The sequence below is a fragment of the Panicum virgatum genome, chromosome 1N, assembly GCF_016808335.1.
Source record: "Panicum virgatum strain AP13 chromosome 1N, P.virgatum_v5, whole genome shotgun sequence".
NCBI classification, from domain to species: Eukaryota; Viridiplantae; Streptophyta; class Magnoliopsida; order Poales; family Poaceae; genus Panicum; species Panicum virgatum.
The window spans coordinates 25,870,582-25,889,907 of NC_053145.1; positions in this window are offsets into that span (position 1 = coordinate 25,870,582).

A 19,326-nucleotide genomic window follows, 5' to 3' on the forward strand; every position below is an offset into this window, starting at 1 on the left:
CTATGGGAATCTCCGTTACAGAATCTTTTTGCCTCGAGTACTTGACGGGTACTACCCGCTTGCTTGAGATACAAAAAGAACTCCTATTTTCCCTCAGTACTCTGAGTAGTTGTCGAGAGCTGCCTGTCTTCTTATCTACCAAGAAACTTATTATACCTCCTAAAATACTCAATAAGAGTCCCCCCCCCGATTGGACAACAAAGTTAATATTAGCCACGTGCTAATTGAAAAAATTTTCCTCCAAAAAGGAAATTCATACTAAGCTACGGCTTCTCACACCTTTAAGTGCTATTCCCACTTGGTTAATCCCGCGGGATTCAATCCTAACCGGTCAGCACTATGGTTATGATTCAAAACCATGCAAACTCGATTTAATTCGAGAATATGTTGCCTCCTAAGGCACCGACGGATACAATCCATCGTATCTACTTTCTGAGTGGGCCCGATGCTGCCTACACTCAGGACCCATGAGTACAACTACTCGATACAACAAGGGATTCCACAATCCTACCATCAAGTACTTAACATTACACAAATATCCAGCATTTGTTCAAAGTACTTCCGACTCACACGCCAACTCAAATACAAGAAAAGCTTAAGGAGACTCTGCCCTGCTTAAGGCTTCTACAATCTGATCAGCCACCCCGGAAGTTTCTACCAAATACTGATGGAACTAATCATCAGTACAATCATCCTTGGCTCCTCGTCCAAGAGCATCCAGACGAGTGGTTGGCCAATAAGATTTCACCAGCCCAAGTACGTGACCTACGTACTGGCGGGTAATGTGGAAGACAAACCTCTCGAAGGCCCCAAGCACCCTGCGAAGCCTCTCGGCTAGCGTGAGTGGTTCATCTCCATCTCTAACAGGGATATCCATGGCCTCGGCTACCTCTAGGGCGGCATCTCTGACTTCTTTCAGCTCCACGAGTTCACGCTGCATCGAGTCTCGAGACTCTGACAAAGTCTTGAGTTGTTGCAGCATCGAAGCTGCCTCACGGTCAGAGTCCTCCTTGAGCTTCTTGAGCTTCTCTATTTCATCTGTGTTTCGGTACATAAGAATCTTTAAATCCAGTACCAAGCTTTCCTGAATCTCTAAAGATTTGGCACAATCTGTGTACTCGATAGAAAGAAAATCTTATAAACACTAAGCAGATCTACTAGTCGAGTGCATATCAAATGCTAAAGACTAACCTTCTTAGATTAGGAAAGCTTTTTCAGCTTCCCCTCAAGCACAGTCTTCTCAGATGAGAGCGTCTTAACCCTCTCCTTGAGAGCATTCAGCTCTGTCTCATCTGGCGACTGGACACCCTTTCGTCCCAGTGCCTCCTTCAAAACAAAAAGATTAGTATACTACTCGATCTACTCTAAAAGTACTCGAAGCATTCGACTACTTACCTCCAGCAGCTTGAAAGCTAGCTCCACCTTCTCTCTTGGCAAGTCACTTCCCGATATGACTTGGGAAGTACTCGCCACAACAACAGCCTTCTTGGGCACTTCTTCAATCCTTCCTACAGTATTCCCCGTGTTTTGGGAATCTAAATGAAGAACATGCTACTTAATCACACTAAGAGCAAATAGAAGGATACCTTTCTACAAGGCACTACAAGCTTACCTGCAGGACTCTCCGCAGGCTGTTTATCATCGCCTCCCTCAGGAAGCTTCTCGCCTTCTCCTTCTCCTGGAAGCCTCTCGCTTCCTCCATCCTCTGGGATTTCCTCATTGGCCCTCTCCAAGTTCGGCAATGGAGAATCCAGAAGCATAGCATTGGCCATCGCCTCCGCATCGCGAGCACTCATCTCAGGAGTACTCGGGGGCTTCCCCAGCCCCAACTGAGAATCCGAGTGGCTCTCAGTCCCCACATCCTCTCCCAGGACTGCATCTCTGCAAAAACAAAGTAGTTACAAACTACTAGATTCAAAACAGATCCTACACATACAAGTTCTAAAGAACTTACACAGGAGCTCTTATTAGGGCAAACCCCTTGATGCCAAATTTGCGAGCAGGCTTTGTGATCATGGCCAGCTTACCCGCATCGACGGTCTTATTTACATCAGAACTACTCGCTGAATGAGTAGCCCCGATCCCACTTGATGGGTCCACTATGGTGGAGGGGACAGTTTGTCCCACCATAGTATCATCCCCAGATGGTGAGGTCCGTGGCATCTTAGCCGCCAGACTGGGAAAAGCAAAAACACAAATCAAAACTTGCAAATCGACAACTAGAAAGTACTCGATTGCAAAATAACTAGCTACTTACCTGTCGCTAGTGGTATGGGAGGAGCTGCTACGCTTCCTCGCCGCTGACCGAGTACTCCTTGGGCGCTCGGTCTGGGCATCAGCACTTGGAGTGGGGCTGTGCTCCCCATCACTCCTTTCCCTAGATGCTGCCTCATCTGCACAACCAAGTCTGGATATCAATACTGTTTATATGAAACCTCATATGAGCATGCGAAGACTTGATTAACAAATCGAGGAAATTAGAAGAACAAAAGGGCGAATAAATGCCTGGTAGTGAAGGACTACTCTTAAAGCGATCCACGTCCTCCTACAGAAAGCAAATCCTATCAAATTTACACTATGGTAAAATACTCAATTTCTATGAATCGACTACTCTTATCAAGTACCTGCTTCGGTGGATTCGCAGCAGAAAATGTACCAGGAACAACTGGGATATTATTTACATTCTTCAGAAGTTGTTGTATTCGACTAAAAACTACATCATCCGAGATCTCTTCCTTCGAGTATCTTGACGGATCAGTTGTTCCCTGATACTGGAATCCAAGCGATTCCCGAGCCGGCAATGGCTGGATTCTTCGCTTCATCCAGTCAAACATGACTGTTTCCTCAGTCAACATATTTTGCCTTAAAATGGCAATCCGCGCGAGTAGTTCAAAGATTTGACTCTCGTCGGCTGGTTTTTTATTCCACTCAGGCCATTGGATTGGAGGGCCGGGAGTAATGGATGGAAAACTTCTCGACTGGTTCTCGACATAGAACCACTTGGGTTTCCATTCGATTACTTTATTACTAAGGTCATAAGGGATATACACTCTATCCTTCCTTTGCCTAAGTTGGAGACCCGCGCCCCCTACTACATCTAAGACGAATCTATTGGGCTGCGGTTTCAAATGAAAAAGAAAGCGAAAGAACTCAAAATGGGGCTCGATGCCCAGAAAAGCTTCACATAAATGCATGAAGATGGAAATATAGACAAAGGAATTTGGGGTCAGATGATGCAACTAGATCCTGTAGTAGCGCAGGAGTCCAGAAAAGAAAGAAGAGCAAGGAAACCCCAATCCGCGTTCCAAGTATGAGGTGAAAGCAACGATTTCCCCCATATTTTCATACGGATGATCTGAACCCAAGGCAGGATGCCATTGGATAACAGATTTGGGAACTAAAAGACCCTGCAACACTAGAGAATCTAAGTCAGATTGAGAACACTTACTTGTGTTCCAACCCTCATCACGAGTTAGCTTTGCAGCCACACCCTTCCCCTTGGTAGATTTCTTGGGGGCCATCCGGAAATCTACGGATCGCTTCACGTGCATACACTGGCGGAAACCCTAGGGCGAAAGTGGGGAGCAAAATAAAGAAAGAATTTTGGATCAGGGAGCTCGAGAGCAGAAAGACAGATCTAAAGCAGTAAAAACAAGTGGCGGCTGGTGGGGTAAAACCTAAGTTACCGCTTCATTTTATAATGGCGGTGGCAACATGGTAAGAACACTTCCTTTTTCTGAGATTACATTTTGGAAAAGAAAACACTCACATCCCTAGTCGACTACTTGACACTCTTCATTTTATAATGGCGGTGGCAACATGGTAAGAACACTTCCTTTTTCTGAGATTACATTCTGGAAAAAGAAGACACTCACATCCCTAAACCTAAGGCTCGGGGGCTACTCCATATGGAGTGCGAGTACTTCGCGTACCATATATGATCAAGATTTCAAGGCTTGAGCACCTCACAGCCTCGAAGCAAACAAAAGTACTTGAAGGACTACTCGACGTATTTGAAGGAAGGACCAGAAGCAACCAGAAGGATGTTCTGACTACTTGAAGTACTCGAAGACGCCCAGCCAAGTACTCGACGCCTGCAGGACTCGGCTACGAAGAGCTCGGAGGCTTGTCAGACCCGGGACAGCGGGACTGCTTATAGACATAGAATGTTCTAGAGTAAGGGATAGCTCATGGATGTACCTTACCTCTTTTGTAACTACACAAATAGGCATAGAACTAGCTGCAGTACAAAGGAAAATACCCGATTGTGTTGTAGTAGGACTCCAACTGTACTCGGCTAGGACTTTCCATGTAATCCTGTCCCCCGGATATATAAGGGCGGGCAGGGACCCCCTCCAAACAATCATCAACACCTAAGGCAATACAAACCATACAGGACGTAGGGTATTACGCAAACTCGCGGCCCGAACCTGTCTAAATCTTTGTGTTCCTTGTACCATCGAGTTCTAGAGCAGTCGATCTATACCTACAATCCCTACTGCTAAGGGTATCCCTGAGCTGGCTTGGCGGTAAACACCGACATAGTGTGACTTTCTTTTTTTTTGAAAAAGAAATATATGGGTTAGAGCAATGCTCTTATGGACTCTGTTGTCCAATGGAGGAAAACCCTTTGTCGAGTTTTAGGAGCTTAAGGTGTTCTTTGATAGATAGGTGAATAAGAGGCTCTCGACAACTAATCAGAGTACTAAGGGGAAACAAAATTCTTTTCGTGCTTCGAGCAAGCGAGTAGCGCTCGACAAGTACTCGAGGCAAAAAGATTCCATAGTTTAAACTCCCTTGGTAGTCTAAGCAAGCGGGAGACTCGTGTCAACCTTTTTTAGAGTATCGAGAACTTATCTATACTCCTTAGGGGATTTTCGCAGTTGACCAGTTAGGATAGACCCACTTGGTTATCCAGGTAGCATACAACTTTTATGGAAATATCCCAAATTACTCGATTCAACGAGTGACATGTCCTATACCAGGACTGGATTGATTTCTAAAATAGAATTGTTAAGATAAACTCCGTCGAGTTAACCAAGACGTAAATATTTTAAAAATATCCAAATCTTACTCGAGCAAAGCGAGTAAGGTGTCCTACCCAAGGACTGGAGTAGTTTAAACGACAAGTCTATTAGGGTGAACCTCGTCAGGTTACCCAAGACAAAAATGTCGAAAAACATCCAAAACCTACTCGAGTAAGCGAGTAGTGTGTCCTTAACCAAGGACTGTGTTGGGTATTTTAGTGTCACGAATAAATCCGCAAGCGCACGGATACCATTGTAGCTTTCACCTCAGAGTATTCCAAGGGTTATCGAATCCACAGGGAATGTGTGTGCACTAACTCCTATTCTAGTCGGTCCAAGGTCACACCAAGATAGGTAGAAGGGTAGAGAGGAATCCTAAGATAGTGCTACTACTGAGTTAAAGGTCGATCTCTTGGGCCCAATACTCGCTTCGGGCACCAGCTTACAACTGGTCTGCCAATCGACTCCGGCCAACAGCTCTATGCTATATCCGAACGTGGAGGACTATGAAGGACCAATAGGGCTGTCACCACCTACGGCCTACCTCTACTAAAACATGGGATATAAGGCAAACAAAGGATAACCCTTAGCCTAGACACCATGCCTACGCTACTAATTACTACTGCAGTCTAACTACATATGAGCTCCCGTAGTAAACTACAGCACTCCGTATAAATACGGAGCGACGAACCCGTGAGTAAGAGAACTGATCTCACTCAACTACAAGCACTACTAGCATCTACTAAACCAAGTAAAATACTAGAGATAGGAACCACGAATACTTACTAAACCTGAAGAATGTAGCAGCATCCGTAGAGGTACAAGCTGGGAGTAGAGAGCTGACACCCCGGCACTTCTCCCAAACTATTCTCCCACTCTCGTAGAGGTACAAAATGGAGAAGAGAGCCGAAGACTAGCACCCCTCCTGAGTACCTCTACCCTCTCCCTAAGCTAACACAACTCTAAACACAAGAGGAGGCTTGAAGTTGAGCACATGATGGATGTGAACTCCAACTTGGTGGTGTCTCCTCATTTGGAACCCCTCCCCTCATATATATAGGAGGGAGCCACGGGCAGCACAGCGTCCTTCAGCAGCTAATCCTTCAAGAACCGACCTAGGGGACCTATGAGGAGGCAACACGTGGCTTGGATGAGGCGGTGGGGCCCACGGGCCAGGTCGGCCAACCTGTAGGTCGGTCGGCCTGCCCGAGGCTCCAACCGCCCCCAGCTTCGTCCAGTGGGCTGTCCTGGGCCTCCTTGTCCTAACCCCATGGGAATTGGCCTGTCCTAAGCTGGTTTACTTGGGTGCATGGGCTTGTTTTGATCCAATTGAGCCTGACTCGTGTTCTCTGATTGGTTGCGCATTTTGCCTTGATCTGTGGAGTGTGTTTCCATGCTCATGAACTGTGTTTTCACCCTTATTTCACCTGCATACAAATAATTACCAACACTCGTGGAAATGGTCAGTAATAAACCCCTACCACTATGTTGTTGTTTGCATTTCATGTGTTTATGTAGGAGTTGACGGCCTAAATTTGGTACTTAAGAGCCGTCAACAACTCCCCCCACACTTAGCCTTTGCTCGTCCTCGAGTAAAGCAGAAAGGACTAAGGTGGAACATGACTTCCAAAGGTATGAAGCGAGCATAAGAGTTATTCCAAACCATACCTTGCACTTGTGAACTTTGAAGTGTCTATCATGCCATATTGGGTAGTTGAGGAATGGAATGGTCGCGAATCAAATAACTCCTACTCCTCATGTCAAGTAGCTTGGGGGTTTTCAATAAGTTTTCAAAACAAACCTTGCTTAGCTCCTCATTTGATTCTCTCAGGTCGCTCAATGTGTATATGTCCTCACCAAGGCATTTGACTTGCCTTTTCTTCATCCTACTTCTAGTGATGGCTAATGTGGAGCTCAAGGTAGGGCATGGGAGATAAGGCATACTTGTCTCACATATATTGCAGAGTCAAAAACCGGATCCAAAGAGAAAAACAAATCATACAATCAGATCAAGATGTGCACGTGCATGGATTGTGATGGATGGAATGGAAACTCCTTTTGTATGATCTCTCTCCCTATATAAATTCTTTTGAGAGCATGGCTATCTCTTTTTTTTCTTTCTTTTTTTCATGGACCTTCATGTGTCCATATTTTTTTTCTTCGATAGCCCATGCCTCTCTTTTTTTTAACAAAAACTGGAGAGAGAGAGAGAGACCAACACATATAGTGGAGCATTTATTTTGTGGAATGAGTGGATGGTACAATGCTAACTTCTCAAAGAAACATAGCAAGGGGGTATATGGTGTGCACGTGAATCTTGATCATGAAAGCATGAAAAGAATTCTCTCAAGGGTCACAACAATTTGATAGAGCTCAATGCAAAAACAAGCAGCATATGTGTATATGGTTTCCAAGAAGTATCATCATATGGCTTTGGTAGGACTTTGGCATATCAAAGAGGAGCTTCGCAAAGGGTTTTCCAAATTTTCAAATAAAGTTCCCAAGCACTTAAACAAAAAGGAGCGAAGATCATATCATCCAAACCATATCTCAAACATCAACTACTTAGATAAGCATGGTTTCCTAAGGATTTTTATTCACAAGCATCATGGTGATAAGCATGGAATAAAACATATGCAAGCCAACCATAGGAAACATGTAGAGCAGGTGAACACACTAATTCACTTTGAGTTTGATTTTAGTGAGTCAGATTTGAAAGTCATTCAAACTCATGAATCAAGGAAAGTTGAGAGGTAGAGGATGCACAAACCACCGCTTTTGAAGAGGATGGGGATCAAGGCAGTGGTGAGTCAGCCGAATCACGAGTGGCTAGCTGAATTTGGTGTCCTTGCCTTGTCCCTTGTCATGTTGGTGCAGACGATGTTGTGCGACACATCAGTGGGAGATCTCGAATGTGTATGGCAATGATGATCTTGAGAGATCTCCCCCACACTTGTACTTGTACGTGGTGCTGTATTCAACGAGATAGTGGTGTAGGAATATGGGGTAGCAAAAACAAAAAATTTCTACCGCATAAACCAGGATTACTGTAGTTATAGATCACGGGATTACCACTAGATGCGCGGTTGCGGAACTTCTGTAGCGCGTCGGTGTAGTGCAGATGGAAGCCGGTAGTGCAGTTGCGTGAACCACCTCACGAACGGCTCGTCCTTGTGCAGCAAGCGCAGCACCTCCACGAAGTCCACACGTACGGGAAGAAGCGCTGCGATTCGGACTGCTAGTGCACCTAAGCCCAGTCTAATTCGGATCTCATCCTTATCAGACTTCTTTCCCTTAAGTGTGTGGCCCTATGGGCTCACATGCGAATAGACATGGCCCAAGTACTCTTACTCGGCCCAATAGTAGACAGTGGCCTCTAGCAAGACATGTCAACACCTATGCGCACGTAAAGATCATATCAGACGAGCCGCCACAATATCAAATACATGATGTTCCCTTTGCCTCACGATATTTGGTCTAGCTTAAAGCCGACCACTCTTTCTCGATCCTGTGATTTGGAATCCTTGGTTAACTCTTAACCCTAGCATGGCCATGCATTTCTTGATCCGAATCACTCGAGGGGCCCAGAGATATCTCTCTCTTATAGAGAGGGGCAAATCCCATCTTGACCGACTATGTCTCACAGCATATTTCTTGACAGACCCGAAAGCCACCTTTATAACTACCCTGTTACGGTATAGCGTTTGATGGCTCCTAAGTAAGTCGGTTCACATCTTGAGTACATACGACGATCTCAGGTCTTAGGACACATCGTACATATTGTGTAATGAGAAGTCATCATCTCGTGTTGGGTCAGTTCTGTCTCATGTCTCACATGAACCCACATTACTAGTTTGACATCCCCATGTCCATGACTTGTGAAACGTAGTCAATCAACTAATACATGTGCTAGTCTAATATTCATGTGTGTCCTCACATGAACTCTGACTATGAACATTTTAGAATATCCATACAAGTAAAGAGTTTCACAAATACTTCACATAAGCATTAATCAATACAAGTTGACATCCATGGATATTCAAGGAACACTTGTTAATCATGAATACAAGGAAATATGATTGCCTCTAGGGCATATTTCCAACAGTCTCCCACTTGCACTAGAGTCAATCCAGAATGTATCTAATACCCATTGCTCTTGTGTGCCTCTCATGCTTGGGCTGTGGAAGGGGTTTTGTTCAACGGATCTGAAATGTTCAGGTCCGTGTGTATTTTGCATATCTTGATCTCACCCCGATCGATGAACTCTCGAATGAGATGAAATCGCCGCATAACGTGTTTGCTCTTCTGGTGATTCCTTGGCTCCTTGGCTTGCGCAATGGCTCCACTGTTGTCACAGTAGAGATCTAGCAGGCTAGAGGCATTAGGGAACACACCAAGCTCAATAAGGAACTTCCTTATCTAAACACCTTCCTTCACAGCTTCCGAAGCTATGATGTACTCGGCTTCTGTTGTAGAATCGGCCACCGTCTCCTGCTTGGAACTCTTCCAGCTAACAGCACCACCATTTATTGTGAACACGTAACCTAATTGGGACTTTGAATCATCTTTGTCGGTTTGGAAGCTAGCGTCGGTGTAACCCGTTACAACGAGCTCTTCCTCACCTCCATAGACCAAAAACACATTCTTAGTTCTTCTTAAGTACTTAAGAATGTTCTTCACAGCTGTCCAGTGACTCTCACCCGGATCAGACTGGTATCTGCTTGTAACGCTTAGAGCATAAGAAACATCTGGACTGGTACTTATCATTGCATACATAATAGATCCAATTGCCGAAGCATATAGAACTTTCCTCATGCGATCCCACTCATCAGTTGTCATAGGACACTGACCCTGGCTAAGATGTATGCCATGTGAAATAGGCAAGAACCCTTTTTTCGCCTCTTCCATGTTGAACCGTTTCAACACTTTGTCAATATAAGTATCCTGGCTTAATCCTATAAGCCTCTTTGATCTATCTCTATAGATCTTGATGCCCAGTATGTATGCTGCTTCTCCTAAATTCTTCATCGAAAAACTATTTTTCAATGAAGTCTTTACGGACTCAAGCATAGGAATATTATTTCCAATCAGCAGTATGTCATCTACATACAGGATTAGAAATGCAACAGAGCTCCCACTTTCCTTCTTGTAAACACAAGCTTCTTCTTCATTTTTAATGAAGCCAAACCCTTTGACTACTTCATCAAAACAAATATTCCAACTCCGAGATGCTTGCTTTAATCCATAAATGGATTTTTTTAAAGCTTGCATATCTTTCCAGCATGTCAGATTTCCATTAAGGAAAGCTGTTTTGACATCCATCTGCCATATTTCATAATCAAAATATGCAGCAATAGCTAGAATAATCTGAACAGATTTAAGCATCGCTATGGGCGAGAAAGTCTCGTCGTAGTCAACTCCTTGAACTTGTCGAAAACCTTTTGCGACGAGTCGAGCTTCATAGATATGAACATTTCCATCCATATCTTTCTTCTTCTTATAGATCCATTTGCACTCGATGGTTCTCACACCATCAGGCAGGTGTATCAAGTTCCAAACTTGATTTTCCTTCATGGATTCTATTTCGGATTTCATGGCATCTTGCCATTTCTCAGAGTCAAGATCTGCCATCACCTCTGCATATGTTGCAGGCTCATCATTGTCTAACAATAATAATTCCCACGCTGCACGGAGCCTTGCTGACCTTCGTGGTTGCGGAGGTGCTTCTGATGCCATAGGCATCTCAACTTGTTCAGCTACATTAGCGTCACTTGTAGAGTCTTGTCCTATTGGCTCATCTCGAACTTCTTCGAGTTGCACCGTTCTTCCACTTTTCTCTCCTTTGAGAAACTCTTTCTCTAGGAAAACTCCGTTCTGAGCGACAAACACTTTGCCCTCAGATCGATTGTAGAAGTAATACCCTAAGGTCTCCTTTGGGTATCCCGTGAATATGCACTTATCCGATTTGGGTGCAAGTTTGTCAGACTGGAGTCGTTTGACATATGCTTCACAACCCCAAATCTTTAGAAAATACAAACTTGGAGTCTTGCCAGTCCATATCTCATATGGTGTCTTATCTACGGATTTTGATGGCACCCTATTTAATGTGAAAGCTGCTATTTCTAGAGCGTAACCCCAAAACGATAACGGTAGGTCCGACTGGCTCATCATTGATCGAACCATGTCCAACAGAGTTCGATTACGTCGCTCAGACATACCATTTCTCTGAGGTGTTCCAGGCGGCGTAAGTTGTGGAACAATTCCGCAACTCTTTAGATGATTGCTAAACTCGTGGTTCAGATATTCACCTCCACGATCAGATCGTAAAGCTTTAATTTTCTTGCCACACTAATTTTCAACTTCACTCTGAAATTCTTTGAACTTTTCAAAAGTTTCAGACTTATGCTTCATCAAGTAGACATAGCCATATCTACTCAAGTCATCAGTGAAAGTTATGAAGTATTGGAATCCACCTCTAGCAATCGAGCTCATTGGTCCACATACATCAGTATGTATGAGTTCCAGTAAGTCCGATGCTCTCACTGGAAAACATGTGAATGGCGTCTTGGTCATCTTGCCTAGCAAACAAGCTTCGCATGTCTCGTATGATTCAAAATCAAACGAAGTTAGAAGTCCATCCGAATGGAGCATCTTCATGCGTTTCTCGCTTATATGACCGAGACGACAATGCCACATGTAGGTAGGATTCAAATCAGCAAGCCGAGGCCTTTTAGCATTAATATTATAGATAGGTGAATCATCAAGATTTAAAACAAATAGCCCATTCACAATGGACACAAAAGCCACAAACATATTATTCTTAGAGATAGCACAACCATTGTTTTCACTCGCAAAAGAATAACCATCCTTCATCAAACATGAAGGAGACAGAATGTTTCGACTCAAACTAGGAACAAAATTACAATTACTAAGCTCCAAGACAAATCCTAACGGTAGGTGAAGTTGCATCGTCCCGACGGCCACAGCAGCAACTCTTGCATTATTGCCGACGCGGAAGTCAACTTCTTCTCTTTCAACGCTTCTACTCTTTGTCATTCCCTGCATCGAATTACATATATGAGCAACCGATCCGGTATCAAATACCCAAGAATTAACATAAGAGTCAGCGAGAAATATTTCTGTAATATGAACAACAAGCGTACCCGAGGTGGAAGAACGGTTCTTCAACGAGGCGAGGTACAGCTTGCAATTCCTCTTCCAGTGTCCCTTCTCGTGACAATGAAAGCACTTATTATCTGCAGCTGGTCTAGGTTTAGCCTTGGGTGCAGGGTTTGGCTTAGGGTTCGCAACCTTAGCCTTGCCCTTCTTCTTCCAATAAGAACCTTTCTTCTTGAAAGCAGGCTTGTTCTGGACAGCCATCACATGGCCACTGCTTGTGCTCTTCTTGATGTCACTCACTGCTGTCTTGAGCATGCCACACAATTTAATCAGGCCCTTTTCAGCCCCATGCATATGGTAGTTCGAGATGAAGTTCCCATAGCTTGGCGGTAAAGAGGCGAGAATGAAATCAGTGGCCAACTTTTGGCCAAGTGGGAAGCCCAGCTTCTCCAACCCCTGTGTGTAACCAACCATCTTGATTACATGCGGACCCACTGCAGCGCCTTCTGCTAGCTCGCTCTCGACAAAGGCCTTGGACACATTGAACCTTTCAGTCCTGGCCTGAGTTTGAAACATGTCCTGAAGCGCCACGATCATATCGTGTGCCTCATGGTTTGTCTCGAACTACATCTGTATGTCAGGTTCCATGCAAGCGAGCATAAGACAGCTTATTTCAAGGTTGTTGTCACAAGCCTTTCTGTAAGCAGTCTTTTTCTCAGCAGGTGCATCATCAGCAGGCTCTTCTGGTAATGGGGTATCTAGAACATCTTCTTTTTTCTCTGCCCTGAGAACAATTCTCAAGTTGCGGATCCAATCCGCATAGTTAGTCCCATTCAGTTTGTCCTTCTCAAGGACCGAACGCAATGAAAAGGATTGGGTGTTATTGCAGACCATGGCCTACAACAAAATAATAATGCAAAATACTAAGACAAATGTATTCATGATGGAGTAAACGATATTAAGCAATTAACAGATTTTACTCCCACTAAAATCAATATCCCTCTATTGATTCTTAGCGATTCAAGACCCACAACTATCAAGTCGACTAGTGAGCTTTAGCATAACTGCTAGAAGACTAGATAGATTGGTAAGCAACTCTTTGCTAATCATATCACATATGACTCTTGTTGTTGGGTGACATCTCCATGTCTCGCTCCCAACCTTTATGCCCCTAGGTCCTTAACCGTTAAGATGACCTTGTCAAGCTAACCAACCCTTTATGTGTGCATGTATCCGATACTGCCTGTCTAGTCAAGGAAAACCGGTGGCGCCCTAATTTCATAGACCCACCACCAATCGTACAAGACATGTGACAGTGCAAGGTTTAGTTGATAGGGCATGATAGCTCGAAGTTTGTGAGGGATCGTTCTATTTCTACTATTGTAACACCCGGTTTATAAAAGAACATAAACCGAGCAATCATATACGTGCCAGGATCAAGTCACACGTATATACAACAGAATGAACAGTATATCATAGCACATATCACGAATAAGACATAATAAATCGAAATACGAATGTTATTTATTACAATAATGACAAAATGTCTGATACAGCGGAAGCGAAGTACAAGTACGAATAAAACTCTCCGAAGCTGAGCAGGGCGCCACAGGGACGTCGACTGGGAGACGAACACCTAGAAGTCCTCGTAGTCCTGGTAGCGCTGGACGAACTCCCTCGTGTCGGCAGGAACTGAGCAGCAGTAGCGTAGCCAAGAGGAAAAAGTAGAGAAGAGGCAAGACTGAGTACACAACTTGTACTCAACAAGTATAACACAAACTATGAGGCTCTAAGGTTGGCTGACTCAACTGCATTAGCTTTTAAGCGTTGGCAAAATTTTATTGAAGCTATTTACTACGAGTTGATGAATTACCATTAACCCAGTTACATAGTAATTAGTCAAATTTAATCATGATACTACTGAGAACCATACCAAACCAAACCAAGGTAACCCCGAGAGGCACCTCCCTCGTCGGAAGGAGACAACCCCACTAATCAAAAGGAGGATCTGGGCCGCTCATAACCGTGAGCACGGCTAGTATACCAGTTTTACACTCTATAGAGGTTGCACATCTTTGCCCACAAGTCGTGAGCTACGCCAGTTGTTCATCACACTTCCTTAGGTGAGATGACTAGCAAACTCACTACGAGGCCGTTACAAAGAATCTCGTTGGTAAGGCGTAACCGCGAGAGTTAGGTCAGCGACGATGGGGCCCACCTCACGGGGGTACAAGCACAGGTACGCAAACCAAGCACAAACCAGCCGGAGGAGCAGGGACCATTGAAGCTTACTACTCTTGCCCCGCAGGTAAGTTACTCCAAACCAAAAAGACCTAATTAGTAAGCCAAGTCTATCCCATTCTAGCCTTGTGGTAGCGCTGTTGTCCCAGGTTGTCGCTCTATGAACCGGTCCTTATGGAGAGTGGCCAACCAAGCACTAAGCACCGTGCTGGCCCCCTAAACCATGTTTCTACAAAAACCATCTTTTAACAAGACGTGAGCCACTCATCCACACAGAGGGCCACTCTCAGAATTAAGTTCAAGTAAGCTATTAATCAATTTAATTAAAAAGGACCAGAGTGTGTTATAGCACAGCAACCTAGCACAACTAACCAAAATGCAACCCAAAGGTATATATAAAGGATATAAAGTGGCTAAGAAGGTCCTTATAGGCATACAGAATTAAATTGCAGTTTGAAATTGTATTTAAAGATGATAGGTTGTTCATGTTATACTTGCCTTCCTCGTACTACTCTGGCTGCTGCTCAAACTGCTCGGAAGACGGCTGCTCCGGGTACTGGTACTGGGGCTCCTCCGGTAACTCAGCGTCTACTCACGAACACATGGCCAAAACAATGCACAAAAAATAAGCATACAAGCAAACACTAACAAAAACTAAGAAACAGTACATCAATACATAAAAACAGCACACTAAACTAGTCTAAAACTATTCTACGCGTTACAACGATCGCGTGGATATAAAGAACGCTAAAAACGGAGCTAAAACGCATAAACTAGGCCTAAAACAAGGTTCAGGGGCTTATTTGTAATAAAAATAGGGTTCCAGAGACTTTTCTGCTAAAACCGAGGGCCTAAACATAAATAAAGGTTAGTTCTGGGGTCTAACGCGTGAAAAAGCCATGGAAGGACGGCGGGTTCTATTTCTAAAGAACTCAGGGGGCTAAGTGCTAAAAACAGGGCCTCTGCGTAAATATTTTTGAATAGGTTTAGACTGCGGGTTGATATTAACAAAAAGAAGGGGCTCTTTAGCAAAACGTGCAAGGCGAACCGGTATGTTTGATTTCCAGCCGCAGGATTTGGATCTGGCGGCCTAGATCTAATGGATCCTAGATCTAATCGTGCGCGTTGATTCTGGATCTGGCGGCTCAGGGTGAAAGGGCGAGCGGGCGGCGGCGGGACTCGCCGGCGACGGGGCTCCCGCGGCGGGGGTTTGCCGGCAATGGTCGTTCTTGGCCTTCCCGGGGTCAAAAGGGACGGGATCAGGGTCGGGAGGGGACTACGCAACATGCATAGTCCACCTGGGTGCTCGGAGCAGCGAAGCGAGGGTTGGGACGGCATGCGCGGCGGCGGAGGCGGGCGTACACGGCGGAGCATCGCCGGCGAGCGCCGTTCTGGCCTCGGAAAGGGTTCACGGGACTCTAACTCTAGCGCATAACAACCGGGAAGGTACAGGGGTGCTCACCGAGGGTTCGAAACCGGCGGGTCGTGACGCAGTGGTGCCGGAGACGATGGCGAGCGGCGGCGGTCGGCGCTGCGCACGGGACCAAGTCGTGGCGGGGCTCCTCCGGGCGACTGGACCTCGCGGATCGATGCGGGGTCGTGCTGCGAGGTTGGACAGTGGGTCAACGCGGGCCAAGGACCACCAGCGGCGAGGGAATTCCAGGGCGGAGCGGCTCACCTGAGTTGAGCTCCGGGCGAAATTCCGGTGAGGTGGGGCCCAATGTCGGAGATGGCGGCCTCGGGGGGGGGGGTTCCTGGTGCACAGGCGAAACTTCTGCGGTGGCTCGGGCTGGCTGGGGAACGGCGGAGCACCGCTGGCACGGCGGCGCAGGGGGCTCGGCGCGGCGGAGCAGAGCGGGGCGGTGCGCTAGGGTTGGTGCGGCTGCGGCAGGGCGAGGTGGGGTGCGGGAGAGGGCCAGGGCGCGTTTAAGAAGGGATGGCCGGGGATCTCAGCGTGCGCGTCCGCGGTGAGTGCGGCAGGGATTGCGGGGAGACACGGCGCGGCCGTTGCAGCGCGGGGAAGGCGGAGGAGGGGGACGGGACTGCCAAGCGAGCCCAGGCTGTCAGCGACCGAAGCGCACGCGGCGCAGGGCGACACGGCTGAGCGGGGAGGGCGCTGGCAGGTGGGCCTGCGGGTCAGGGTGCTGACGCGGAGCTGGGCGTGGCGTGCGTCGCGGGGGAGCGGGACGGGCCGCTGCGAGCTGGGCCGAAGTGTGGGCCGGTGCGGAGCCGTGCTGGGCTGGGTCGCGGGAAAAAGGAAAAGGGCCGACTGGGCCGCCGGGTTTTCTTGGGTTGGGTCTGGTTTGGGTTTGGTTGAGTTTCCTTTCTCTCTCTTTTCTATTTCTAAACTTTTCTATTCCTAATTCAAACAAAGTTTGAATTCAAATATAAATTTGAATTCAAACCACACTCAAATAAAAGTATGCACCAGCATGAATGCAACACAAAAAAATTTTAAACTTAGACAAATTTTTAATTACTTGTGAAACAAAATTAAATTAAATGCAAGGCTAAACACGATAATCCTTAGAAATTTAAATAAAGCCAATTAAATTTATTATAAAATGCTGAAATTTAAATTAGGGTGTTACAACTATGACGCACGTAGTAGTAAAACATCAAGAACGGCAAGCACATAATTGTGAATCAGTATGGCCCTTGTTCTTCTAGTGATCTCCATCTCGATAGAACTTGTTCGCCATGTAGATCTCCATCTTCATGGAACTTGTTCACCATATTGATCTCCATCTCCATTTACATGTGCACCATCCTTCATGTGATGAAAACTCCAAGAACTAGAACTTGCTATTACACCTAATAGCTAGTAAATAAAATTACATTCACGACTTAGATCATCACAGGTTGGCACGCAGGCCATTACAACAAATGCAACAATTCATATGGCTCCAATCGAATTGTCATAATCACGACACGCAGGTCATGAAACAATTACACACATGCATCACATACATATAGAGGCCATACCGATCACAAAACCTGCAAAACAGAGTTATGCGATTCCGACGTCCGAACTTTTTCTGAAACAGCAATGCTGTTCTGAACCAAGTCTAACTTTTTCTGTAGATACAAATCGATATAAAGTTCGCCTAAATCCGAGTTAGTATGCAAAAGTTATGACTGTTTTACTGTAAAACACGCTTTTGCAACAAAACGGAATTCGCAGTAGATCCAATCTACTGTCCTATGCATCTCATGCATCTGGCTTATGCCCTAAGTTTCGATTCGACCAATCACATTAATCTCCAACCGCAGCGACCGGGTTTATGTGCATCACTTAACTCCGATGGCGGAAAACCGACCGGTAGGAGTATGTCGTTGCACAACCTTCGCAGCTAGTTTACGAAACAAGGTCATAGATCGATCTGAAACTACGCATATCTCCATATGCACATATCCGAATCTATAACGAGACAGCACTGGCTCTGATACCACTGTAGGAATATGGGGTAGCAAAAACAAAAATTTTCTACCACATAAACCAGGATTACTGCTAGGTCCGCGAGGGCGACCTAGGGCTTGGCGCACAGGAGGGGATGTACTGTTCACGTGTGGTACTGTAGCAGGGTGCTGTTCACGCGTGAGAAAAGCCTAGGGTTTGGGTTTTTAGGTGCCCCCTCCTCTGTTTATATAGCCCATAGGTGGGCTGCCTTGGGCCCCACCTTGGGTGCCCCCTTTTGGGCCTAAATGGCCCATTAGTGCACCTAAGCCCAGTCTAATTTGGATCTCATCCTTATCAGACTTCTTTCCCTTAAGTGTGTGATCCTATGGGCTCACATGCGAATAGACATGGCCCGAGTACTCTTACTCGGCCCAATAGTAGACAGTGGCCTCTAGCAAGACATGTCAACTCCTATGCGCACGTAAAGATCATATCAGACGAGCCTCCACAATATCATATACATGCTGTTCCCTTTGCCTCACGATATTTGGTCTAGCTTAAAGCCGACCACTCTTTCTCGATCCTGTGATTTGGAATCCTTGGTTAACTCTTAACCCTAGCATGGCCATGCATTTCTTGATCCGAATCACTCGAGGGGCCCAGAGATATCTCTCTCTTATAGAGAGGGGCAAATCCCATCTTGACCGACTATGTCTCACAGCATATTTCTTGACAGACCCGAAAGCCACCTTTATAACTACCCTGTTACGGTGTAGCATTTGATGGCTCTTAAGTAAGTCGGTTCACATCTTGAGTACATACGACGATCTCAGGTCTTAGGACACATCGTACATATTGTGTAATGAGAAGTCATCATCTCGTGTTGGGTCAGTTCTGTCTCACGTCTCACATGAACCCACATTATTAGTTTGACATCCCCATATCCATGACTTGTGAAACGTAGTCAATCAACTAATACATGTGCTAGTCTAATATTCATGTGTGTCCTCACATGAACTCCGACTAGGAACATTTTAGAATATCCATACAAGTAAAGAGTTTCACAAATACTTCACATAAGCATTAATCAATACAAGTTGTCATCCATGGATATTCAAGGAACACTTTATTAATCATGAATACAAGGAAATATGATTGCCTCTAGGGCATATTTCCAACAAGTGGAAACAAAATAATGGCTCTGCTGGTTTTAAGAACCAGGGAGCTCCTAAAATTTATTTGAACTAAAATTTAATCTCACCAAGATACTTACTCAAGCAAGGTTGAACTAAGATTGCATCAACATAAGTATGTTGTGCAACATTAATCCAAAACTTTGTCTTACCTTTCCATTTGAATTCAGCTCAATGGCTCACCCGATCGGATTTGAAGATTTCTGCAGGGGTTAGTCCACATATGCAACTAATATCTATACAAGTATTAACTCTAGAACATCAATCAAACTTGACACAAAGTCTAGTTTGACTGACAAGGACATTTTAGCCTAAGCACCATGCTTAATTTAAAATGCCTATGAAT